Genomic DNA, 27,852 nt, shown 5'->3' on the forward strand with positions numbered 1-27,852 from the left:
TGGATTAATTGATCCGTTGCAAAAAAATGGACTGGAGTGCATCCAGTCAGTGGAATGGCTGTATCAACCATAGCATCAAGAGTGGAACATTCAGCCCCTCAAGCCTAGCTTACTATTCAACTCAATCACAGCTAATGCACATTAACTCCATCAGTACATCATGGTTAATGTTACCTTTAACCCTTAAAGGGTTTTCTAACCCTTGATACCTGACCTTACAAAATCTACAATGTCAAGGTTGTTTCTTTTGTAAACAGGTCTCAGGAGATTTAGTTTGGAGGTGTTAAGAATTTTAGGTTGTCTAATCTTCATGTAAAGACGTGATATCGGGAAAGACCAATCTTCACTTTCAAAGGCATAACCCAATCCATCCTACCAGAGGAAGTAGTTTCTCTCAATCTGTACAGGACATTGGTTAGGCCACTGTTGGAATATTGCATGCAATTCTGGTCTCCTTCCTATCAGAAAGATGTTGTGAAACTTGAAAGGGCTCAGAAAAGATTTACAAGGATGTTGCCAGGGTTGAGGGAGAGGCTGAACAGGCTGGGGCTGTTTTCCCTGGAGTGTCAGAGGCTGAGGGGTGACCTTGTAGAGGTTTACAAGATTATGAGGGGCATGGATAGGATAAATAGACAAAGTCTTTTCCCCGGGTTGGTTGAGTCCAGAACTAGAGGGCATAGGTTTAGGGTGAGAGGGGAAAGATATAAAAGGGACCTAAGGGGCAACTTTTTCACGCAGAGGGTGGTACGTGTATGGAATGAGCTGCCAGAGGAAGTGGTGGAGGCTGGTACAATTGCAACATTTAAAAGGCATTTGGATGGGTATATGAATAGCAAGGGTTTGGAGGGATATGGGCCAGGTGCTGGTAGATGAGACTAGATTGGGTTGGAATAATTGGTAGGCATGGATGGGTTGGACCAAAGGGTCTGTTTCCATGCTGTACATCTCCATGACTCTATGAACACTATCATCTCCTTTACTATTTTCCTAACCAACCTGCTCAGAGATGAGAGATGTTATTACTCAGCTCTGGAGCAGGTGGGATTTGAACCCAGGATTCCTGGGCCACACCACCACTGCACCACAAATTCCTTTAATCATCTTAAATTAGATCACCGTATAATCTACATTGAAGGGAAATTGGACTTGTTGAGGCAAATTGCACTCATAAGTTAACCCTATTAATACTGATGGCATTCTAAATCACAAAATCTGCCTGGGACTTTTAGTTTTCAACTTCAACTTAGTGATGATGTTGGGATTCTGTACAGCCTGCATTTTGCCACTTGCAAGTAGGAGGACAGAATTTAGCCAGGATTTGAATTCATGACCTCTGCTGAAACACCTACGATCTAAATGGCACCAGAGTGAGCCATGATGCCCATTTGAAAGTTTGCTGGTACCTTGTGTCACATGTACTCCGATGGAGTTGACCACTATTAGCCAAACTAGTGGGAAGGCAATGGATTGTTTTTATTATATGACTGAATCAGCTGGGGATATTTTCCCATGAGCATTGCAGGCTGAGGGGTGACCTTATAGAGGTTTATAAATCATAAGGGGCATGGAAATGTTAAATAAACAAGGTATTTTCCTGGGGTGGGGGTGTCCAAAACCAGAGGGCATAGGTTTAAGGTGAGAGGGGAAAGATTTAAAAGGGACCTAAGGAACACCTTTTTCACACAGAGGGTGGTACGTGTATGGAATGAGCTGCCAGAGGATGTGGTGGGTATATGAATGAGAAGGGTTTGGAGGGATATGGGCCAAATGCTGGCCAATGGGACTAGATTAATTTAGGATATCTGGTTGGCAATGATGAGTTGCTGTATACCTCTGTGACTACGTGAGGTATTCAAATGTTTGACTGCATGACAATGAGCATGCCACATTGAAAGTAATTCTGAGCAACAATTTGGAATTTTCCTGGAACAAAAACAGAAATTACTGAAGAAGGGTCACTGGAAATACTAACCCTGCTTTCTCACTACGGATACTGCCAGATCAGTGAAGTTTCTCCAGCAATTTCTTTTTGTTTTAGATCTTCAGCATCCACAGTCTTTGTCTTATTTCGGAATTCTCCTGAGTTTGATATAGGGCCTTAGAAAAGCTGGCATTCATTCTCTGGTTACTCTGTCTAACTTCCGAATAGTGCCTTGCAAGGATTCTGGGTAATCCAAGATGGAGGACAGGAGAAAATTGTGGCTGTAAGAGCAGTTCCTTTTCTGAGGTATTTTCTTTGTTGGAGCTGATTTCCTTGAATTTCTGGAACAGTATTTACTGTTTTATCAGCTGTTGCATTGTTTTGGAACATTTGAAAAAAAAATCTCCCCCTCACTTATTGGTTTTTTTTAAGCACCCTTCACTCAACAGATTTCCTAACTCCAGTTGTATACACATACTATCTTTTGAATTTTTAGTATGAAGAGACTATTTGGTTGCTGGTCCCACTCTACACTTGTTAGTTTGATAATCTGATTAAGGCCTCCAAGGTATATAGAGGCAATGATTCAATATTCTGTTATGAGATAAGCCCTTCATCCTAGGAATGACTGATATGAATCTTCTCTGAACTGCTGCTAAGACATATATCTTTTCAAATAAGCTTCTGCTAATGTAAACTACACCTGATGTGGTCTCACCAATGCCCTGTATAACAATAGTAAATGTTCTCTACTTCCAAATTCCATATCTCTATTAAAAAAAAGCAAGATTCCATTTGTTTTCCTAATAACTTGCTGAACCTACATTCTCAGTTTTGTGATTCATGCAAATGGTATTAGAATAGTTAACTATTTGTTTATAACTGGTGCAAACTTGAGAGGCTGAAAGGTCTTTATTTGTGCTGTTGACCTCCAAGACCATGACTAATCAGTTACGGACATTTATTTTGAGAATATAAGAGCAGGGACAGAATGCTGAGGCTGTATAAGTCTCTGGTCAGACCGCATTTGGAATATTGTGAGCACTTTTAGGGCCCTCATCTAAGGAAAGATGTGTTTGCCTTAGAGGGGGTCAAGAGGGGATTCACCAGAATGATCCTGAAGGGGTTGTCATATATGGAGCGGTTGAGGACTCTGGGTCTGTACTCGATGGAGTTTAGAAGGATGAAGAAGGAACTGATTGAAACTTCCAGAACAATGAGAGGCCTGGATGGAGTGGACATGGAGAAGGTATTTCCACCAATAGGTGAGACTAGGATCAGAGGGCATAGCCTCAGAGAGAAGGGATGACCTTTTAGAACTGAGATGATGTGTGGGGGAGTTTCTTCAGCCAGACGGTGGGGAATCTTGGAACGCAATATTTATTCTTGTATACTTCTACGTTGTGGTCACTGTTTGGGGGCTACTAGACTCTTACTCATGACTTTGTTCCCTTCCTATTCCTCATCTCCACCCAAAGCAATTCTACATCTTGATCTCCTGAAGCAGAATCGTCAGCAGAAGGCTATGGAAGCCAAGTCATTGGGTGTATTTGTGATGGAAATGGATGGGTTCTCGATTAGTAAGGTTACAGGCAGAAGGCAGAAGAATGGGGTTGAAGAACATATCAACCATGATTGAATCGTGAAGCAGATTCAATGGGCTGAATGGTCTTCTACTTCACCATCTTATGGTCTTATGGGTGGACTGAAAGGCCTTTTTTCTGTGCTATAGAACTTTATGACTTTATGTATGAGCACAACAAAATCCCACTGTATTGCAGAATTTTGTCATCACTCTCAACTTAAGTAATATGCTGCTTTTTTAAATTCTTTCCAAAGCTGACAACTCCACATTTTCTGCATCTGCCTATTTAGCCCATTCGGTTAACTTCTCTAAATTCCTTTGTAGACACATTACCACCTCTTGACAAATTGTTTCTGTACATATCAGCAAATGTAGCTACTATATATTCAGTCTCTTCATCCAAGTCAATGACATATATTGTAAACAGTTGAGGCCGCGAAACAGATTACTGTAATGTTCCACAAGTTGTGGCTTACAAATACAGAAATGACCCATTTATTCCAACTCTTGGTCTCCTATAAGCTAACCAATCCTCCATCCAAGATAATGTGTTGTGGCTACACAAAGACCTCTTCTTTTGTGCTGTAACCTTTACTGCAGCACCTTATCAAATGCTTTTGGAAATTCAAGTACGCCACATCTATAAGTTCCCCTTTTGTACATATTACGTTATTTCTGAATGTGTGCTGTCAAATCTCACTAGGATATCAAGTTCTGCTATTCCTGGAGTCATCACAAAAATTAAAAATTGAACTAAGTTTGCAACGTCCCTAATTTATGGAGTAGTGGTGCTGGAAGAGCACAGCATTTCAGGCAGCATCCGAGGAGCAGTAAAATTGACGTTTCAGGCAAAAGCCCTTCATCAGGAATACAGGCAGAGTGCCTGAAGGGTGGAGAGATAAATGAGAGGAGGGTGGGGGTGGGGAGAAAGTAGCATAGAGTACAATAGGTGAGTGGGGGAGGGGATGAATGTGATAGGTCAGGGAGGAGGGTGGAGTGGATAGGTGGAAAAGAAGATAGGCAGGTAGGACAAGTCATGGGGTCAGTGCCAAGCTGGAAGTTTGGAACTGGGGTGAGGTGGGGGAAGGGGAAATGAGAAAACTGTTGAAGTCCATATTGATGCCCTGGGGTTGAAGTGTTCCGAGGTGGAAGATGAGGTGTTCTTCCTCCAGGCGTCCCTAATTTACCCATCAGATATATTCATGTTAACATAAAACACTGGCTAGCTTTCTGTACTTAACACCAAATGATTGTTGCAAATAAATAGATTCTAACCACAGATAAGTAACTATGAACCATTGAAATATAACTCTATTTGTTAAAAACTCTAACCTCCAAACATCTCCGTCCAGACAGACAAATCAAAAAGTGATGTTATGTGTGGAGTGAGAAAAATATATGGGAAACAATTCAATAGCACCACTCCTCAGGAATTGATGGTGTGTCCCTTTTGTTTACGCAAGTCCTTCAGTTCTCTGATCTTTTCGTTCAAGTTTGGGTCACTATCCAGGCTCTAATCAGATCACTGTTGTCAGGCTTAAGATCTTTGGCATCCCCAACTGGTCACATCTCCAAACCAACATGTTGCCATTGGAATCTCACTTTACACACAGATCCCCAGAGTTGGCACGTCTATAAATACTGTCCACCTTGAACAATGTAAATATCACATACAATGAGTTTCAAGGACTTGCTTTTAAAAGTGCAGCAATCTCCTCCCCTGTTTTTAAACAGTCCCTTTTCTTTCTCTTTCAGTCCACAATCAAAAATGGAGTAAAATAAAATATGGTTTTTATATTATTCCATTCATAACACGATAAATTAATTGCAGAGCAACACAGAGGAAATAAATATAATGTGATAGCCATCACAGAGATGTGGCTGTGTGATGATGAGGACTAGGCCCTGAGTGGAATATGGCGTTCAAAGAGAATAGGAAGCTAAGTAAAAATGGACGGTATTACTATTAATCAAGAACTGAATTAGTCAGAAGTTCGAGATGATATTGCTTCAGGAGATCAGGATGTAGAATTGGTTTGGGTGGAGAGGAGGAATTGGAAAGAAAAGAAGTCATGAGTGCTGGTCTAGAAACTCCCTGGACAGTGACCCTAACATAGCAGAAGTATACAGGAATGAATACTGGGGGCTTTTGTGGAAGTAAGGGCAATATAAGGAGGCTTTTAAAATCATGAGGGGTACAGATGGGGTTAATGGGAGATGCCTTTTCCCTAGAATAGGGGATTTCATGACTAGGGGGCACATTTTTAAGGTGAGAGAGATTTTAAAAAGACATGAGGGGGCAATTGTTTTACACAGAGGGTGGTTTCAGAGGAAGTGGTGGATGTGGGCATAATTACAATGTTTAAAAGACATTTGGATCAGTACATGATTAGGAAAGGTTTGGAAGGATTTAAGCCAGGAGCAAGCAGATAGTTAGTTTGGGATTATGCTCAGCATAGACTTGTTGAATTGAAGAGTCTATTTCCAAGCTATATGACTCTATTACTCTATAGCATATAAACTGGAAAGATTGATTGATTGATTTACAATAGTAACCTGGATGAGGAATCATGAAATACTTTCCGGATACTCTCTTACAGCAGCACCTTCTGGAGCCAACCAAAGAATAGGTTATATTTAAATTGGCATTATCATGTGACAGAATTAATGAATGATCGTGGAATTTAGGTACCTCTAGCTCACAGCAACATCAATAAAGTTTGAATGTTATATCCAATTTAGAAGGGAGAAGAGTGGATTTAAGACGAGCAATATAGACTTAGATAAGGATGTCTAAATGGGCATGAAATTTGAGCTAGCTGAAGTAAACTGGGATGCCAGACTGGGATATAAATCAATAGAGAAGAAGTGGCAGCCATTTTTGGGAATATTTCAGGATGCACGGTCTGAATACATCCCTACTATAGAAAAATTCTGAGGGAGGACCTGCCTACCATGGTTAACTAAATAAGTTAAGGAAAATATCAAGCTTAAAGAATTGATTGATTTATTGTTATCACATACCAAGATACAATGAAAGGTATTGGTTTGCATACTGTACAGGTAGAAGGGAATGCAGAATACAGTGTCATAGCCACAGAGAAGATGCAGACAGAGATTAGATTCCCTACAGTGTGGAAACAGGCCCTTCGGCCCAACAAGTCCACACCGACCCTCCAAAGAGTAACCCACCCAGACCCATTTCCCCTGACTAATGCACCTAACACTATGGGCAATTTAACATGGCCAATTCACCTGATCTGCACATCCTTGGACTGAGTGCTAGTCTATCTACTCTATCACACATAGGGTTTGCCTTAACAGATGTTTCCATTCCTGAGAATTTGATAGCCTCTTCATTGAGCCTTTCTTCGATTAACCTCTTCAGAGTTTTGACAAAACACTTCTGTTCTGGAATGTTAAAGGTCAACTCCTTATACTGAGTTAATCTGTTTCTCAACATTTCTCAACTATTTTCAGTCTTTAGAGTAACTGTTCTACCCTGCTAATCAAACGTTTCGGTCAAGTGGTATGGATAATAAAACAATAAAATCATGGGGGGCACAGATAAAATGAATAGCAAAGGTCTTTTCCCTAGGGTAGAGGTGTTCAAATCTAGAGGGCATAGGTTTAAAAGGGATTTGATGGGCACATAGAGAGTGGTGTATTCATGAAATGAACTGCCAGAAGAAGTGGTAGATATAGATACAGTTAAAACCTTTAAAAGACATTTGGACGGTATATGAATGAGAAAGGTTTAGAGGGATATGGACCAAACAAAGGCAAATGGGACTAATTTAGTTTGGGAAACCTAGTTTGACTGAAGGGTCTGTTTCTGTGCTGTATGATGTTATGACTATAATTATTGTTGCATATTCCTTGCATTACTTTATTGGTTAATCTTTGAAACATTGTGGATGCATTTTTCATTCCAAATGGCATGACTTTTCATTGATAATGTTACGTAAGCTGGTATTTCTTTGGATCTATCAGTCAATCGAACGTGCCGATATACTTTTAGCTAGTTGATTTTTGTAACAATTGTGCATGTCCAACAGACACATCCCAAATTCAGCACCACTACAATAGCTACTATGACTTGGTTCAGTAATGGCCCCTGTCAACATGAACTTAATGTCGTCCCTCACTTGAAGTAATCTTTCTGGATTGAGTCTATAAGGATGCTGTTTTATTTTTATAATGCACTCTTGAATGCTCTTTGCTCTTATTCTCTAATCCTTTTGTAATATGAATTGAGTACTATCCTCAGCAAATTTCGGGTCACTGCAGTGGTTCAAGAAGGCATTCAGCACCACTTTCCCAAGAGCACATAAAGACGGGCAATAAATGCTGGCTCAGAGAGTAATGAGTACATCCCACAAACAAATGAAAACAAAATCCCAATGTAGTACTGAGGTGCTGCACTATCAAGGTGCCATCTTTCAGATGAGGTATTAGTGAAGCCCTTCTCTGTCATCTCAATGCATGAAGGAAGTCAAATGCTATGATTTAGAAGAAGTTCTGTTTATCCTCTAACCAACACCACTAAAGACAGATCATCCAGTCATATTAGGCAGCACGGTGGCACAGTGGTTAGCACTGCTGCCTCACACCTGGGTTCAATTCCCACCTCAGGCAATTATCTGTGTGGAGTTTGCATGTTCTCCCTGTGTCTGCTTGGGTGTGCTCCGGTTTCCTCTCACAGTCCAAAGATGTGCAGGTTAGTTGAATTGGCCATGCTAAATTACCTGTAGTGTTAGGTGAAGGGGTAAATGTAGGGGAATGGGTCTGGGTGGGTTGCTGTTCGGAGGGTCGGGGTCGACTTGTCGGCCCGATGGGCCTGTTTCCACACTGAAGGGAATCTAATTGCATGATGTGTGGGAGCTCATTGAGTGCAGTTTAGCTACAGCATTTCTTCTATTGCCGAGTGATTAAGCCTCAAGAATATTTCATTTTCTGTAAAATGTTTTGAGGAATCCCGAAGTGAAAGATCTTTCTTTCCCGTGTCTTAGAATATCTTAGTTTTTGAGTATTGCTGAAAAAGACACGTCAAAGCTTTTCATCCAGCACCCATCAGGACAATTTGCAAGAAAACTATTTCAAGGAATGCAGTAACGTACATACTATAGGAGAGGAGAGTATGGCCAAATGTCTGCCTTGCATGTTTTGGGTTGTTTTTCCTGCTGATACCCACCAGCTGGTGCCAGTTTTCAGGGAATGCGATAGGCAACAAACAAAGAGCAGGAATTGCTGGAGAAGCTCAGCAGGCCCTCCAGCATCTGTGGAGAGAAAGCAGAATCAACACTTCAACTTCAGTGACCTTTCTTTGGAGTGAGTTAGACAGCCTCTGGAAACAGTTTTTCTCTCCCTTTGTTCCTATTTTGTGGTTACGTGCTTAAGTCCGTGTCCAGTCTAGACTTTTCCAGGAACGGGTCACCAACCTCTTACAACCTGAAGGGACACCACTCCACAGTGGGAATACTTGACTAGGAGACTGTACCACTCTTACTGATCCATGTAGGCATATCAGAAGGAATTAAGGTTTGACTACATTTGGAATGTACCTTCTATGGCCAAGAACCCCTGGACTGGGACTCAACCCCAGAGCCTTGGCAGCAGGAGACTGGGCTGCAGGACCCGACTGACACGCAATGACGGTGGAATCGATTTGACCGGGGGGGAGAAAGAGTTGACTGGTAGTGAATCAGCAATTGGTTTTTCATCACAACCAGGCTGCTTTTCACTGAAGTTCACAGAATATAGTCCAAATAAACCTGGTGGGCTATAACCTGTTGTCTAACGAAGTTCACAGATAGTACAAGAATTCTTTTTTTGTGAACTGGCTTCCTGATCTCTCTGACACTGTTCTTTGACTTGAAATTAAAAATCCTGCCTTTCATTTTCAAGGCAATGGAAGATAAATAAAAAAAATGTGATGCAGCGTGCAACCGACTGCTGCTTCCTTATGAGTACGTTCAACATTTCTGCCTGAGACCAATTTCACCCTTGGTGATTTCAGTCTCTCACTGCTGACAGGAAATGACAGCGTAGAATAAATGGCCTGCCATGTGTTGCCTTATTTCTGAGCTCAAGATGACTACTGGTACAGGAGTGTGAAGGGAAAGAAGCAAGTTGTACCTGATGGAACCAGGCTAAAGTGCAAAGGCTGGTTCAACCAAGCACTCCATGTGTGTGGTCAGACTGCCATCTGGTGGTAATATTCAGTAACTGTTCAATCATGGTTTTCCAAAAACAGAAGGAAGATGGAAAAAAGGCTTGCTTTTTGCAGAGAGCAGCCCATGACTTAAGAATGTCAAAAAGTGCTTTGGAACCAGCAAAATACTTCCAAAATGCATTCATTACTGTAATGCACATATTCATACCAGATTGTCCTACTCATTCCCCGCCATGTCCATTGATCCATTAATCCCTTTAGTCCTTAGAAATTTATTCACATCTTCCTTCAAAATTTTCAAGGATTTTCCACAGTTTTGGGCCCCGTATCCCAGGGAAGACGTACTGGCCCTGGAGCGTGTTCAGAGGAGGTTCCTGAGAATGGTCCCAGGAAGGAAAAGCTTAACATATGAGGAACGTTTGAGGACTCTTGTTTGTCCTCAATGGAGTTTAGAAGGATGATGGGGGATCTAATCAAAACATACAGAATACTGAATGGCCTGAACAGAGTGATTGTTGGGAAGATGTTTCCATTGTTAGAAGAGACTAGGACCCGAAGGCACAGCCTTGGTTAAAGGGAAGACCCTTTACAACAGAGATAAGGAGAAACTTCTTCAGCCAGAGAGTGGTGAATCTATGGAATTAACTAACACAGAATATTTATATTCAAGACAGAGATAGATAGATTCTTAGTTGTCAAGGGGGTTAAGGGTTACGGGGAGAAAGCGGGAGAACCTATCAGCCATTATTGTATAGCAGAGCAGACTCAATTAGCTGAACAGACTAATTTCAGCTCCTGTGTCTTGTGTTCTTATTTGGCCGCATCAGTTTCCTTTGGCAACGAATTTCATAAGTTCACCACAGTCTGGGTTAAATAACTTTTTGTTGTCCCTAGAAGGACAAGAGCAGCAGATGGTGAGAACACGACTCAAGCCAGTTCCCCCTTCAGTCCACACGCCATCTTGACTTGGAAATATGTCATTGTTCCTGCACAGTTTGTATATCAGAATTCTGGAACTCCCTTTTTTAAGGCTCCATGGGTGAACGTAAACTACATGGACTGCAGTATTTGAAGAAAGCAGCTCGCCACCACCTTTTACAAATCAATTCAGGATGGGCAACAAAATTTGGCTTTGCCGGCAACAGCAATATTCAGGAAAATGAATAGATAGTAAAAGTGGTGCAACAGCTAATTTACAAACAGCAATGCCATAATGACCAGATAGTGTTACAGAGTTGTACAAAATGGAAACAGATCCTTTGGCCGAACTGGTCCATCCTAACCTCGTTTAGTGCTATTTACCAGCATTTGGTCTATATCCCTCTAAACCCTTCCTATTCATCTAGCCATCCGGGTGCCTGTTAAATGTTGTAATTGTACCAGTGTCCACCACTTCCTCTGGCAGCTCATTCCATACATGCACCACCCTCTGCGTGAGGAAGTAACCCTCGGGTCCTTTTCAAATCTTTCTCCTCACACCTTAAACCTATATCCTCCAAGTTTGGACTTCCCTACCCTGGGAAAAAGACCTTGACTGCTCACCCCATCCATGATTTTATAAACCTCTATAAGGTCACCCGTCAGCCTCTGACTTCCCAGGAAAACAGCCCGGATGGTTTGTTTTTCATATTGGCTCAGAATAAACATCAGCCCAGGACACTTTCAAAATGTGCGGGATATTTTACATCGATGGCTCAAGGCGCCAGTGAAAAAACAGCACCTCCATAAGTGGAGCATTCCCCCAGGAATATTGGGGAAAGATAATGGGGAGCATTCCCCCAGGAATAATGAGGGAATGATAATGGGGAGCATTCCCCCAGGAATAATGGGGAAAGATAATGGGGAGCATTCCCCCAGCAATAATGGGGGAAATCCAGTGATATGATGCTGCTGAATGGCAAGATTCTCTCTCATTGTCAAGCACTTGTGCAGCGCAAGTATTTCTTGCTATTAATCAGCCCAAACCTGGATATTATCTAGGTCTTGCTCCGTTTATTTTAGTATCTGAGGAGTTACGAATGGAACTGAACGTGGTGTAAGCATACAGCACAGAAACAGACTCTCCAGTCCCACCAGTTCATGCCGAACATAATCCCAAACAAAACTAGTCCCACCTGCCTACCTCTGGTTTGTATCCCTCCAAACCTTTCTTATTTATGTAGTTTTCCAAATGTCTTTTTAACACATTGTACTCACATCCACCACTTTCTTAGGAAGTTCATTCCACACGTGAACCACACTTTGTGTAAAAACAAATTGCCCCTCATGTCTTTTTAAAATATTTCTCCTCTCACCTTAAAAATGTGCCACCTAGACTTGAAATCCCCCATTCTAGGGAAAAGACAGCAACCATTAACCCCATCTATTCCCCTCGTGATTTTATAAGGTTGCCTTTCAATGTCCCACGCTCCAGTGAAAGAAACCCCAGCCTATCCAACCTCTCTTTATAACTCAAACCCTCCTTACCCGGCACCATCTTGGTAAATCTCTTCTGAACTTCTCCAGCTTAATGATATCTTTCCTGTAACAGGGCGACCAGAACTGGACACTGTACTCCAGGAAAGGCTTCAAAAACGACCTCTACAACCTCACATGACTTCCCAACTCCTACACTCAAAGGACTGAGTAATGATGGCAAGCATGTCAAATGCCTGTTAACTACCCTGTCTACATCCCCACTTCTGACCTTATGATGGAGGAAGATCATTGATGAAACAGTTGATGAAAAGTAGGCCTAAGATTTAATACGACCGAGGTATCAATCCCTCCCCTTAACTTCCCATTCCCCTTAAGATAAAGTATAATGTTAGCCTTTTTGATCATTTTCAATTTGACTAAAAAGAGGCAAGACAGCACATTTTGTGTTCCCCCGCCCCGCTCCCGGCTGAGAAAGCAAACAGACTCCCCAAGCTGCACTCATCATACAGGCGGCAGAGAAAAGACCATCTGTATTAATTTGTTGACTTTCTCTTCTTTATGCTCTTGTTTCTTTCCCTTCGACGCACAAACAACAGCAGTTATATAAAAATGTCTACGACAAGCGATGCCCACATCCTAACATTGAATAAAAGTTCTTGCATTGGGAATGGGGAGAGGGGAAGGAGGTACATTTAGAACAAAGATAGACCACCTTCCTACACATGGCCCTTATCCCTCTATTCTTTGTGTGTTTGTCTGTCTGTCTAAACGCTCGTTAAATTTACTATCATATCTGCTTCTACCACTTCCCCAGTCTGTGTGATCCAGGTCCCTACCATCGTCTGCATAAAAAAGCTTCTTCACACATTCCCAAGTATCTACCTTTTCCACACCACTCATAATTTTATATACTTGTGTCAGATCGCCTCTGATGCTCTAATGAAAGCAATCCAACTTTGTCTACTCTCTCATTAAACCGCTTCTGCTTCCTCTCCAAAGTCTTCACATTCTTGCAAAGGTGTGCTGACCAGAACTGCACAGAGTACTCTCATTATAGTTAATACAACCCCATTCAGGATTAGTGGTGCTGAAAAAGCACAGCAGTTCTGGCAGCATCCGAGGAGCAGTAAAATCGACATTTCGGGCAAAAGCTGCCTGAAACATCGATTTTACTGCTCCTCGGATGCTGCCTGAACCATTGTGCTTCTCCAGCACCACTAATCCAGAATCTGGTTTCCAGCATCTGCAGTCATTGTTTTTACCTTAATACAACTCCAATCTGGACAACGTCCTGATAGACCTCTTCTGTACCCTCTCCAAAGCCTCCACACCCTTCTTATAGTGTGGCAACAAGAACTGCACAATGTACTCCAAATGTGGCCTGACTAAATTCATATGCAATTGCAATATGACTTACTGACTTTTATAGTTGTTGGAAAAGTTCAGCTGTGATATAATTAAATGACAGAGCAGAATCGATGGGCCAAATGGTCTACACTTGTTCGTTATGGAAAGATCTCAGCCACGATCTTATTGAATGGCCAAGGATGGCGTACTTCTACTCTTTAATTCATAGATTTGGATGAAAACGTAATTTCAAAGAATGTGCTCCAATAGTTTGATCATCCCCTTATCACTTGACATGTGACACCCATATCCCATGAACAATGCTTTTTAGAAAATGCAGATATGTTGGGAAGGTGACAGTGTGTCTTCCTAGCAGCTATAATGTCGATCCACGCACTGTGCTAACCAGGGTTTTGTCCCAGTGACTACTGAGGAACAGTCATTATATTTCCACATTAGAATTGTGTGTCTAAAACCATTTTTTGATTCCTTACCATGTTCATTACAACCAACTATGGCTTTAATCGAGCTTCCACCAAATTGGAAAGACCTCCCTTTTGGTACTTTCTTCCTTTTCCCTCCCTATACTTGTCCACACCTGTTACATCTCCAACTTCTTTAATCAATGAGGGAATCAATGGCTGTGGAAAAATCAAATTAAGGATTATCAGATCAGTCATGATCTCATTGAATGGCAGTGCAGGCTCAATGGGCTGAATGGCCTACTTATGCTTCTACATCTTCATGCCTTCTTCCAGTTCTCATGAAAGGTCACCATTCTGAAACACTCATGGGGTCTCTAAGTGACAATAAACTCAAAAGTTTAGGAGATCCCATGTGACTCCTCCATTTGTAAATAATCACCGTGTCCTTTAGCTCTCATGCACTTGGCAAGCCAGTGGATGAAGGACCCCAAGATGGAACCCCATAACAGCAACAGGGCAGTCAGTGATGGGCAACTCTCCTGTACTCAGCAGAGCCAACAGGTAAGTGGTGGTTACTGGTGGTAGTAGTACCATCCTTGGCCTTGGATTGAAAGAGATTGGCAGACGTAAGTGATGGCAGGAAGGGTGTTGCAGGTGGGAGATGCATTGGGAGGTTAGCAGCAAAGATTGGCTATCACAGGCTCCCCCTCCCCAATGCCAGCAAGACACTGAGTGCCTTTGAACAAGGGACCCCCATCCCACCTCCTCCCCAATGACCTTTGACTCTCTTGCCAATCAAGCGTCTACGCAACTCAACCTTGGGTATATTCGATGAACAAGCCTGCGATGGTTTCCGGGGAAGAGAATTCCGTCGATTAACATTCCTCTGAGAGAGAAAGAAATCCTCCTCTCTCTCTCTTCAATGGGATTCTCCTTATGTTTAAACTGTGTTGCCCAGTTCCAGTGAAAGTCCTGGATCTAGTGACAGGCTTCTTGTTCACATGTTCCCAAAAACAAGGTGGAAAGGATCCAGGAATTCTTGTGCCTTATTGATCCTGGACCCATGTTCAAAGGCAAGGGAAGGTGCAGTTGCCCCCGTCAGCCTTCACTGGGTGCGGGCAGGGCCTGTGGGGAGTGGAGATTGTCTCTGGAACAAACAGCATTCTCAACAGCAACCTGAAGACATGGGCTGTTAAACCATTGTATCTGAAACCACTTAGTGCTGACTGCAATCCTGTTAAGTACTACCGGTAGATCAAAGCAGAGGTGATTAATAAGACAGCAAAAAAAATATAAAAGGCAACTCAAACAAAATAAATTGTAACAAGGGTTGGGAGATAACGGCATCTTTGAAGCTGTCCTGGGTTATTACTGTTGAGTTTTTTTTCCTCGCTTTGTGCACTGGACCCATCTCCAAGGACAGATTAAAGGAACCCATATCTTACAGACCATCAATAATGTATCTCACTGTCACTGAACTCATTCTTGCATTCCTTTTCATCTTCTTGCATTATGCAGGCACACTTTAATCTTTCTCTACTTCTCCGTGTGTTCGTCAGGTAGAGCAGTGTGAGAGTGGTAGGTCACTCTTACAGCTACAGCACCCACTGCAAGTTCCTCCATCTGTAAAGCACACGCAGTTTTACACTTTCACACGATCAATTTTCTGGCGTTTGTGAGGGATCCCTAATGTCAGGACACTGGGGAGAATTCTCCTGCCTTTCCTCTGAAACCATTGGGATCTTTGCATGCACCTGAAGGGAGGTGTGGGGCAGGCAGGTCTCTGTCTGAATTTCACATCTGAAAGATAGGACTTTCAACAGAACATCAGTCTCTCTGTACTGGAGCAGGATTTGAACCCCCATCCTTTGAGGCAGGAGTGCTACCAACTGAACTACAACTGGACAAACATAGACACAAGACTTTGGGATATGTCGAGGGTGATTAAGGATGCTGCAATAATTTAATGAAGGGAATAGATAGGATAGAAGCAGAGAGGTTGTTTCCACTGGCAGGTGAAACTAGAACTAGAGGGCATATTCTCAAAATAAGGTCGAACAGGTTTAGGATTGAGTTCTTCATCCAAAGGGTTGTGAGTCTGTGGAATTCCCTGCCCAGTGAAGCAAGTTGGATAGATTTCTGAACAGTGAAGGAATTAAGGGTTATGGTGAGTGGGCAGGTAAATAGAGCTGGGTCCATGAAAAGATCAGTCATGGCAGAGCAGGCTGGAAGGGCCAGATGGCCTACTCCTGCCCTTATTTCCCATGTTCTTACATTCATACAGTTTATTAATGTAAATGTTTCTTTTGTTAGGTGGGTGCTTCCAGCATCTAAAGTGGAGTGGATCAAAGATCACAGTCTTGATTGAGATGAGGAAGCCCAATGTTGAATGTTGTCTCAGCCTTCCCGCAGAATTTACTCCATCATAATGTTGTAGTGGTTCTCAAATGATCCCAGAAGTTCAAATCCACCACCTCACTGCACCGCGTCACTGTCTCTCCTTGAGGAAGAATTTCACAACCTAATACACCTTCCATTGGCTTGAACTATTGTCCACAGCAGGGAGCTGGCAATAGACTTCTGCATCATCTGTTAATGCATTTACCTTAACAAATTTACCTTTCAGTTACCTCCTTCTCAAAAGTGAAGTATTCAGCTTTCCCATCTTTTAGCGTCATCCGGATGCTGAGGACCAGTATTTTCAAGCATGAGCATCTGTTTGTATTCTAATAAAAGCGAAATATTAAGAATGCTGAAACTAAAACATGGAGAACACTGAAGAAACTCAGCAGGTCTGGTAGTGTCTGTGGAGAGAGAGAGAGAAAAACAGAGTTAATATTTTGAGTGCAGTATGAATCTCCATTACTTTGCACTCTTGATCACTTTACACCTCACCAACTATTCCAATGTCATTTGTGGAGGAAAGATCAGTCGACTTGAAACGTGAACTCTAATTTCTCTCCACAGATGCTGAACAAAGAGACCTTGGAGTGCAGGTTCACGGTTCCTTGAAAGTGGAGTCTCAGTAGATAGGATAGTAAAGAAGGTGTTTGGTATTCTTTCCTTTATTGGTCAGAGTGTTGAGTACAGAGTTGGGAGATCATGTTGCAGCCATATAGGACATTGGCTGGGTCTATGAATAGGAAGGGTTTATTGGGATATGGGCCAAGTGAAGACAAATAGGACTAGATTAGGTTGGGATATCTGGTCAGCATGGACGAGTTGGACTGAAAAGTCTGTTTCCATGATGTACAGTTCTGTGCTGCCAGACCTGCTGAACTTTTCCAGCAATTTCTGTTTCTGTTTATCATTTGTGGAAGGCTATGTTCGTATTTATCCTATCATGGATGATGTTTTTCCTGTCATAATGATGTACCCTCTGTTCTGACCTTCACTTGCCCTATCCAATCCCTCGTACCTAGCCCACCAGCTTGTAGCTTGCCTCAGTCTATCTTGTCTTACCACATCCAATGCTGCCCAACCCACCCTATCACCATTCAGATCCTTCTCTGTCCTGGCCCACTCTGATTTTACTCACCCACTCCCAACCCTGTCCTACTCCCCCACATGCTGGTATCTTGCCTCACTCCCTCAGTCAGGTCAGCCCAAAATCTCCACCCCACCCCACAATTCCCCAACCCCCACCACCCCGCCAACCCAGACCTCCTGCTCAACTCCTTTTTAACCACTTACTCCCCTCCATGGTTTTCTTCCCCCCCCATTGGCTAAACTCTGCAAGCCCAATCTGCAAATTCAATCAGTCATGGCAAAAGATATGGAGCAAAACATATTCATACAAACATCCACACGGATCAGGGAGGCCATTCAGCCCAGTCAGCTCTCCTGTCCCTCTGGTGGCTTCACTCTGCCTGACCAGCCCTTGGCTCCGAACCTGATGTGATTTTAAAAAATTTAGTCAAGCCTCTTGATTCAATCTGTGCAGAGACGTTACTACTGTTACCTGTGAAGCAGGTGGGAGCAGGCCCCCTAGCTTAGGGGGTGGGGACATTACCATGGTACCAACTGATCACTCTCTACGTGTCTGTAGGTAGTGCTTCCCTTTTAACCCACTCTGGACATGTCTGTTGTCTTTCCAAGCGTGGCCTGAGCTGTAAATGTGCAGAGGGTGAACTCATTGCTTTTGGTTTTAAACTTAGAAAAAAAATTTGCAAACACCTGGGAAAGCGTATGAAGGTTAAAGTACCCTGAACATCAAACAGAATTCCTCTGTAATCCGTTTATTTTAATCTTGTGGTTTTTTTTCAAATTTTTTTCCCCTTGTAGCCCAACATTCCTGTACAATCTGGCGAGAGCAAGCACCACTCCCGAAAGGACTCCACGCTGCATTCCACAGATAGGGTTTGCTGGGCTGGCCCGGTTCTGGTGGCCACAAGTCAGACTGGAGAGTTCTGCTGTTTGCTTTTCACATGCTTGAGCACACACTCGAGGGCTCGACCCGTGTGCTTTCGAAGATCACCTTCAGCAACGAAACCAAACTAGGGCAAAGTTAATAGCCCCGAGTAAAAGACCGCCCGGCGTTAACAGCAGTGAACACCTTCAGCAAACTCGACTGCGCATGGGCCCAAGCAGCTCAGAGGGTGGTCCGGTTTCCTCCCACAATCCAAAAATGTGCAGGTTAGGTGAATTGGCCATGCTAAATTGCCCATAGTGTTAGGTGAAGGAGTAAATGTAGGGGAATGGGTCTGGGTGGTATATGCTTCGGCGGGTCGGTGTGGACTTGTTGGGCTGAAGGGCCTGTTTCCACACTGTAAGTAATCTAATCTAATCTAATCTAATTAGATTCCCTAACAGTATGGGAACAGGCCCTTCAGCCCAACAAGTCCACACTGACCCTCCAACGAGCAACGCCCCTCTCTACATTCACCCCTGACTAATGCACCTAACAGGGCAAAAGTGAGGACTGCAGATTCTGGAGATCAGAGTCAAGATTAGAGTGGTGCTGGAAAAGCACAGTCGGTCGGGCAGCATTCGAGGAGCAGGAAAATTAATGTTTTGGGCAGGAGCCCTTCATCGGGAAGGGCACTAACACTTCAGGCAATTTAGTGTGGCCAATTCACCTTTGGATTGTGGGAGGAAACCCATGCAGACATAAGGGCAATATACAAACTCCACATGGATACTCAGAGGTGGGAATTGAACCCAGGTCCCTGGTGCTGTGCAGTAACAGGGCTAACCACTGAACCACTGTGCCACCCAAGTTGACAAGTCATAGAGGGTTGCAGATTTGTTTTGAGTGTTTTTTTGTTTGTGTTATTTTTCGTTATTACCCACAGCTTGTTTCGCTTAATAAAAACTGAAATAACTGCTGTAAAATCAGAGAGAAAATAGAATTGCTGGCATAGTTCAGTAGGTCTAGAATCATTTGAGGAAGGGTCCCTCAACCTGAAATGTTACCTCTGATTTCTCTCCACGATCCTGCCAGACCTGCTGAGCTTTTCCAGCAATTTCTGTTTTTGTCTTTGTTTTGCTTAGTGCATATCCACTGTTTGTGTTAACACACCCAAGGGATAAATAGAGACTGATTAAGAAAAGCAAAATGCAACAGATACTGGGAATGTAAAACTACAAACAAGACTGAAGAAACTCCGCAGGTTAGGCTGCTTCTCTGGAGGAAAATAGTCAATATTTCAGATCGATGGCGTGACGATAGGTCATTGACCTGAAGTGTGCAGAATCACTACAGTTCCAGAAAGGAGCCATTCAGCCCATCAAGTCTGCACCGACCCTCCAAAGCACATCTCACCCAGACCCAGCCAATCCCCATAACCCTACGTTGGGCTTTTACCATGGCTAACCCATCTAGGCTGCGCAACTTTGGACTGTAGAAGGAAACCCGAATAACTGGAGCAAATCCATGCAGGCACGGGGAGAATGTACAAACTCCACACTGTTACCCAAGTGTGGAATCGAACCCAGGTCCCAGGCCCTGTGAGGTAGCAGTGCTAATCATGGTGTCATCCAAGTTTATAGATGCAAAGAGTTGGCTGGATCCTTTCTGAAGCTGTCCACCACTGGAGTTTCCCTGAGCTGATGTTTGCAACTGGTGCAGACCAATTGATAGAGATTGATTTTGTTTGATGGGATGCAGGCATCACTGGTTGGATCAGCTTATCCCTACTTGCCCTGGGGAATTTTGGGAGTGGTCTGCCCACTTGAGTCACTGCAGTACAAAGAGAACAGGGCCATTCACAGTGATGTTAGGGAGTGAGTACCAGGATTTTGAACCAGTGAGATTGAAGGAATGGTGTTATAAAATGGTGAGTGGTTTGGAGGGGGACGTGCAGGTGATGGCATTCTAATGTATCTGCTGCTTGTCCTTCTCAATGGTAGAGATTGTAAGCTTGGAAAGGTGCTTTCAGAAGAGCCTTGGTGAGTTTCTGTAGCAAATCTTTAGGATGTGTACATTGTTCCTACAGTATCTGGTGGGGGATGAGGTGCCAATCCAGTAGGTCAAGTGGTAATAATGCTTGCATTCATATCATAATGTGCAGTTATGAACTCATTGACATGGTCATCATTGTCAGTAATCCCTCGCTAACAACTCTGATTGTCGACTTAGGACATTCCATGTCACTGGCCGTGGGTACTATGGGCCCTTGTGTGGCTGATGAGCCCAACCCCAGAGTCACATCTCCAAACACACATTCTGTATGTGTTTCTGGGAGGTGGAATTGATCCCTAGCATTGAAATCAGTGGCATTTCTTTCTCTGGTTCCTTTTCTGTGCTTCCTCTAGCTGAAGGGTGTTCTCAAAGGATTGTGTCCCTTCATACAGGAGCATCCTCTGAATTGGTTTCTTCTAAATAAAGTTCTCCCAAGTGTTGCCAACTGTATTGCATTCCTTGTGGGAAGCAGCCAGTATCTTTAAATCAGCAAGTCAACTTCCTCTCTTTGTCCAGTTTAACAGAGTGAAGTTACGAGTTATTGTCAACTGTGAAAGAGTTTGTGTAAAGTGTTCACCAAACCGGGAACAGTACTGAGACAAACCACACTCAATTCAATCAGATCCCTTCCAACATTTTTAACCCATCAACTCCATTGTAGTGTCTGAGTTACTCCTTTCACATTTGCTCTGATTTGCTCATTGCTGCCATCTCTCCTGTCCCCAATTTTACATCTGTCTTAGATCGCTGTTGATGGGGTCAGCCTATCAGTGAGGAACCAGTTAGATATACTGTTGAAGACCTTACCCCTCACCTCAGACTGGACAATGGGAGATTAATGGAGGGGAAAGTAAATTTTATCTCACATTTTTCACGCTATCAGGTCATCCCAAATACCTTCACGACAGGATTTTTGAGTGACTGATGTAAAAAAAATTAGTTTAATATTGAATTTTAAGATTCTCATCCTTGTTTTCAAGTACTTCTCACAGCCACAGCCCTCACTATTGCTGTAATCTCCTTTCAACTGTATCCTCTTCCTGGAACGTTGGAGGCTGAGGCGTGACCTTACAGAGGTTTATAAAATCAGAAGGGCCATGGATAGGATAAATAGATAAAGTATTTTCCCTGGGGTGGGGGAATCCAGAACTAGAGGGCATAGGTTTAGGGTGAGAGGGGAAAGATATAAAAGGGACCTATGGGCAACCTTTTCACACAGAGGGTGGTACGTGTATGGAATGAGCTGCCAGAGGAAGTGGTGGAGGCTGGTACAATTACTACATTTAAAAGGCATCTAAATGGGTATATGAATAAAAAGGGTTTAGAGGGATATAGACCAAGTGCCAGCAAATGGGACTAGATTAGGATGTCTGTTTGGCGTGGACATGTTGGACTGAAGGGTCAGTTTCCTGTGCTGTACATCTCTATGACTCTTCAGAATTCTGCATTCAGATAATTCTGAGCTTAAGCGTTCCCTGTTTTGATTACTCCAGCACTGATGACCATATTTTTAGTTGTCTAGGTTGTAAGGTCTGGAATTTGCCTCGCTAAACCCTAACTCCCGAACTCTCCACTTAAACCATAAGACAAAGGAGCAAGAATTAGGCCATTCCACCCATCAAGTCTCAACTACATTCTCCTGCCTTCTTTCCATAATCCTTAATCAACAACCTATCTATATAAACACTAAAAGAACAGTCAATGCTGTTTATCAGAAACAAAAACAGAAATTGCTGGAAAAGTTCAGCAGATCTGCCAACACCAATGAAGAGAAATTTGAGTCAACGTTTCGGGTCCAGTGACTCTTTCTCAGAACCTATCTGTCTCTGCCTTAAATACACTCAATGATGCGGCCTCCGCAGCCCTCTGTGGCAATGAGTTCCACAGATTCCCCACTCTCTGGCTGAAGAAGTTCCACTTCATCTCAGTTCTAAAGGGTCGTTGCTTCACTCTGAAGCTGTGCCCCTCAGGTCCTGGTCTCTCCTACTAATGGAAACATCTTCTCCATGTCCACTCTATCCAAGCCTCTCAGTATTCTGGATAAGTTTCAGTCAAATACCACCTCCTCCTCCTTCTTAAACTCCTTCCATAAGCCTTTCATCTTCAAAATTATTCTTAAACCTCTTCTGGAACCCCTCCAAGGACAGAACATCCTTCCTTAGATACCGGGCTCAAAACTGCTCACAATATTCCAAATGTGGTCTGACCAGAGCCTTATGTCGACTCAGCAGTACATTTCTGCTCTTGTATTCCAGTTGTCTTGAAATGAGCACAAACATTATATTTGCCTCTCTAACCACCTACTGAGTCTGCCTGTTATACTTAAGAGAATCCTGAACTAACACTTCTAAGTGCCTTTGTGTTTCACTTTTAAGACACACCTTAAAAACTCTTGCTGTTTGAAAATTTTCATCATGTAACCTAATAAATGTTAATAGTTCAGAGTCACATTTTCTTCCTTAATACTCCTATAAGATATCCTTGGACCTTTTATTAAAGGTATTATAAAAACGCATGTTGCTGTAGTAATTTAAGAATCAGTGTAGGCGTTATGCACACAGTGATGGTCACACAATCAGCAATGTGACAATGACTGAATGTAACCATGTGTAATGATATTGGCTGAATAATAGGAATTGTTAGAAAAACTCGGAGATAAAAGAACATTGGAACAGAAGCAGATCATTCAGCCCCTCAACCCTGTTTCGCTATTTAATGAGATCATGGCCGATCCCTGAGCTAACTCTTTATACATGCCTTTGACTCTAATCATTTATCCCTTTGCTTACGAAAACTGTGTCTCAGATATACAACTAACACCTGATCCAACGTGTGTGTGTGTGTGTGTGTGTGTGGGCGTGTGTGTGTGGGCGTGTGTTTCTGTGTGTGTATATGTGTGCGCGTGTATGTGTATATGTGCGTGTATGTGTGTGCGGTGTGAGTGTGTATGTGTGTGTTTGTGTGTTTGTGTATGTCCTGAATTGCCACATCCCCATCTCTTTGGATGTTGCCTGACCCTCTGTGCTTCCCTGGCGCCATACAAGTCTACTCTCTCCTGAATGGTCAAGCCCTAATTCTCAGACTATATCCTGACCATCTTCCAAATAATGCCAGTGGATCATTAAGCCCACCTGAGAGGCTTGACAGAGCCTGGGTTTGATATCAGATCTGATAGATAGTACAGCACTCCCTCAGTTCTGTGCTGCGGTATCAGCACAGAGGTTTGCTTTTTAGTCAACAATTTGTGGTGCAGCCATTGCTCCCCAAACCTTGCATTCCTCACCGTCAAATGTCACCCCTACTGTCTACCATAGGAATTTCCCACTGCTATACTAACTGCTGTGCACATACCACCACGAGCAAAGGTTGAGGAAGCTCTAGATGTGCTGCACTCCACCACTAACACTCTAGAGATGGAACACCCCAAGACTGTTTATTGTGACTGGTGACTTCAATCAAGCCAATCTAAGGAAGGTGTTGCCCAAGTACCACCAGAACATTTCCTGTCCCACTAGGGGCCCGAACATTTTAGACCACAGTGAAAGATGCCCTCCGTTCATCCCCTGCCCTCATTTCGGGAACTCTGACCACAATGCCGTGTTTCTTCTCCCGGCTTACAGGCAAAAGCTCAAGCAGGACAGTCCCTCACGAATACAGGTTCAGTGCTGGTCAGAGGAGGCAGAGAATCAACTCAGGTCCTGCCTGGAATTGGCTGATTGGGCCGTGTTCAAACAGTCTGCAGGAACCTTGGACAAGTACGCCACCACCGTCACAGACTTTATCAGCAAGTGTGTGGAGGACTGCATACCGAGGAAGTCAATCTGGGTGTTCCCCAACAGGAAACCCTGGATGAATCAGGATGTACAGAACCTGCTAAAAACCCGGCGTGAAGCCTTCCGATCAGGAGACCCACTCAAATATAAGGAATCCAAGTATGACCTTCACAGAGCCATTAAGACAGCCAAGGTCCAATACCGGTCCAAACTAGAGACCCAGATAGACACCTGATGACTATGGCACAGACTGAATGACATCACAGGTTCTAAAAAGAGACAGTGGAAGATAGCAGATGATGACACATCCCTCCCAGACCATCTCAACATCATCTATGAGCAGTATTTCAGCGGAGAGGTAGCACCTATTCTGACAAACCCTGACAAACCTATCCCAACAATCACTGCATCAGAGGTCAGATCAGTTTTCCTTCGTGTGAATCCAAGGAAAGCGATGGGACCAGATGGAGTACCACGCCGTGCACTCAGAGCATGCGCAAATCAACTGGCAGAAATCTTCTCGGAAATCTTCAACCTCTCCCTGCAGCAGGCCACTGTCCCTGCCTATTTCAAGGGGGCCAACATCATCCCTGTGCCTCAGAAGGCTCATGCAGCATGTCTCAATGACTACCACCCAGTGGCCCTAACTTCAGTGGTCATGAAGTGCTTTGAAAAGCTGGTCATGGCATTAATCAACTCCCGCCTCCCCACTACTCTTGACCCACTCCAATTTGCCTACCGGACCAACAGATCCACGTCAGACGCCATATCACTTGCCCTTCACTCCTCCCGAGAACATCTTGATACAAAGAACAGCTACATATGAATCCTACTCAGTGACTACAGTTCAACTTTCAACACTATTATCCCCTCGAGACTGATTACTAAATTTAGTGATCTTGGACGAAACCCCACTCTCTGCAACTGGACCCTCAGTTTCCTGACCCACAGGCCACAATCAGTGAAGATTGGGGACAGTATTTCATCCTCACTAACACTCAACACTGGAGCCCCCCCAGGGATGTGTACTCAGTCTCCCATTGTACTCGCTATATACCCATGACTGTATCCCCAAATACCAGATTAATGCCATTTACAAGTTCACTAATGACACCACCATAATCTGTCAAATCTCAGATAGCAACGAAACAGACTACAGACAGGAGGTGGAAGACCTGGAAAAATGGTGCACTGAGAACAACCTAGCTCTCAATGCTGGTAAAACTGAGGAACTCATTATTGACTTTCAGCAGGATGTTATGCATGCACCCGCCACCCCAACACATTAACAGCACAGAGGTGGAACGACTGGGGATTGTCAAGCTCCTGGGAGTGGTCATCCACAACAAGCTTTCTTGGACTCTTCATGTGAGGGCACTGGTTACAAAGGCCCAACAATATCTCTTCTTCATCAGGCAGCTGAGGAAATTTAACATGATGGTGAATACCTTTGTATAGGTGCACCCATTGAGAGCATTCTGTCTGGATGTATCATTACCTGGTATGACAACTGTACCATTTAAGATCGGAGATGGTTACAGAGAGTGGTGAACTCAGCCCGGACAATCACAAAGGCCAACCTCCCATCTATAGAATCCATCTACCAGGCCCACTGTCAAGGAAAGGCCACCAGCATTCTTAAAGATCCATCCCACCCTGGCAATGTTTTTCTACAACCTCTACCATCAGGGAGAAGGTACAAAAACCTGAGCACATGCACCAGCCGGTTTCAAAACAGTTTCTACCCTACTGTTGTTAGAATACGGAATGGACTCACAAACTCTTAACATTTGCCTGTACCTGTGTTTTTGTTTCTGCTGCTGTTTACCTAGTATTTACTTAGCTATTCTATTTAAATCTGTGATCTGCCCGAATCACTCGCAAGACAAAACTTTTCACTGTGCCTCAGTTCATGTGACAATAATTTCGATTCAATTCAATTTAACTCAGCCTGGAGTAAACATTTCCTCTGAGTGCTGAGCCACAGCTGACACCCAGGCTCCTATTGGCTCAGGCACATGACATCTTCAGGATTTCCTCATCCACTTCCTGTATTAGTGATGCCCTTGTCCTTTTGACAATGTTTTTAACAGTTCGGAAGTGGAGAGGAGCAGGTTGTACCTTTGGAAAGAGAGAGTGAGTGGGGAATGAAATATGATACACAGGAGCGTAACTCTGTGAAGGGCTTGTTTTGTGTGAGGGCCTTTTATCTGATCAATTGCTCCGTATCTGATGTATTTCAAAGGCAACAGCAGAACTGAAAATATCCTTTGAGATTCTTAATAAAACCGCAGTGAGATTGTATTTGGTAGCAGGCAGCAGCGCTGAAGTAACTTGCGATTTAGAATGAGTAAGGTGATTGTTTGGATGCACATACTCTGTCCCTGTCTTTGCTTTGGAGATGCCGGTGTTGGACTGGGGTGTATAAAGTTAAAAATCACACAACACTAGGTTATGGCCCAACAGGTTTAATTGGAAGCACTAGCTTTCGGAGCGCCGCTCTTTCATCAGGTGGTTGTGAAGGACACAATTGTAAGATTATAAATTCTGTGTCTTATGATTTTGCTCCACAACCACCTGATGAAGGAGCGGCACTCTGAAAGCTAGTGTTTCCAAATAAACCTGTTGGACTATAAGCTGGTATTGTGTGATTTTTAACCTTGTCTTTGCTGGCAAACACTTGACAGTAGTGCGACCATTTCTTTCCATCATGATTCATCCCCAAGCTGAGTTGTTTCAACAGGATCCTTGCTATCAGTGAAGCAGATATGTGATTTCACTGAGACCGACTCAGCTGAAAGACTTATGAGCTGGTCATAAATCCTTCAGAAAATCACTTCTGGGCAAACATAAAGGATACAGTGCCAATGCACTTTAAACCCCCCTTTCTCACGACCACCTTCTGCCCCAGCGTAACAGAGTCTGCGGAAGCCATATCAGTCTGTACAGCCACATACACACTCACCATGAAAGTGGAAGAGATTCATTCTTGCCTGCAAGGGATCATCAATGAATGAATGATTATAACCTCACACACATTTTTGAAGCTAGCGAGTTTTGAGAAGATTTCTAGCTCAGGTTGAGATTGCCCTACATCAAAGACATCTCGGAAATGACTGCCAGACTACTCAGACCCATTGGCATCCTGGTAGCCCACAAACTCACCAGCACACTAAAACAGCAGCTAATGAACAAGAAAGACCCTATACAGACAACAAGCAAAACTAATGTCATCTACAAAACACCTTGCAAGAACTGTAACAAACACTACATTGGACAAACAGGCAGAAAACTAATCACCAGGATACATGAACGTCAACTAGCCACAAAATGACATGACCCACATACAGATGAGGAAGGACACCACCTCAACTGGAAAAACACATCCATCCTAGGACAAGCCAAACAGAGACATGCACGAGAATGCCTAGAAGCATAGCATTCTAACTGGAACTCTATCAACAAACACATTGGATCCCAAGAGAAAAAGTACAGAAAAAGACAACACTGCCAGAAATGATGTCACCACAGGAAATGATATCACCGATCCAAGGAAACCCAAACTCTAAATGGAAAGTGAGCTACACCACCAGGACTTCATTTGGAGGCTCACTGAAGATGTTACCTAGTATGGTGGCGAAACGTCTGAAAACGAACCTTCCAGCTCAGTGAGCAAACTTACCTCCAGAAGTTTGAAGCTACTGCTGCAGTTTAGACATATTTTAGGTGCTTGACTCTGTTGCAATCGGTCAGTGAAAACATAGTCCAGCATTTTAAGTCATATGAAAACTATTTTCTACAAGAG

At 43.3% G+C, this 27,852-nt stretch overlaps 1 long non-coding RNA gene across 1 annotated transcript in view; it reads left to right on the forward strand.

Moving 5' to 3' along the window:
• Positions 1–18,529, forward strand: part of LOC132817666 (uncharacterized) — a 37,918-nt gene extending 19,389 nt beyond the window's left edge. The window contains exon 3 of the long non-coding RNA XR_009644903.1: positions 18,156–18,529. This is a non-coding gene — a long non-coding RNA (uncharacterized LOC132817666). The remainder of the gene's footprint in view (positions 1–18,155) is intronic.
• The last annotated feature ends 9,323 nt before the right edge of the window (positions 18,530–27,852 follow it).

The sequence above is a fragment of the Hemiscyllium ocellatum genome, chromosome 1 (assembly GCF_020745735.1).
Source record: "Hemiscyllium ocellatum isolate sHemOce1 chromosome 1, sHemOce1.pat.X.cur, whole genome shotgun sequence".
NCBI lineage: Eukaryota > Metazoa > Chordata > Chondrichthyes > Orectolobiformes > Hemiscylliidae > Hemiscyllium > Hemiscyllium ocellatum.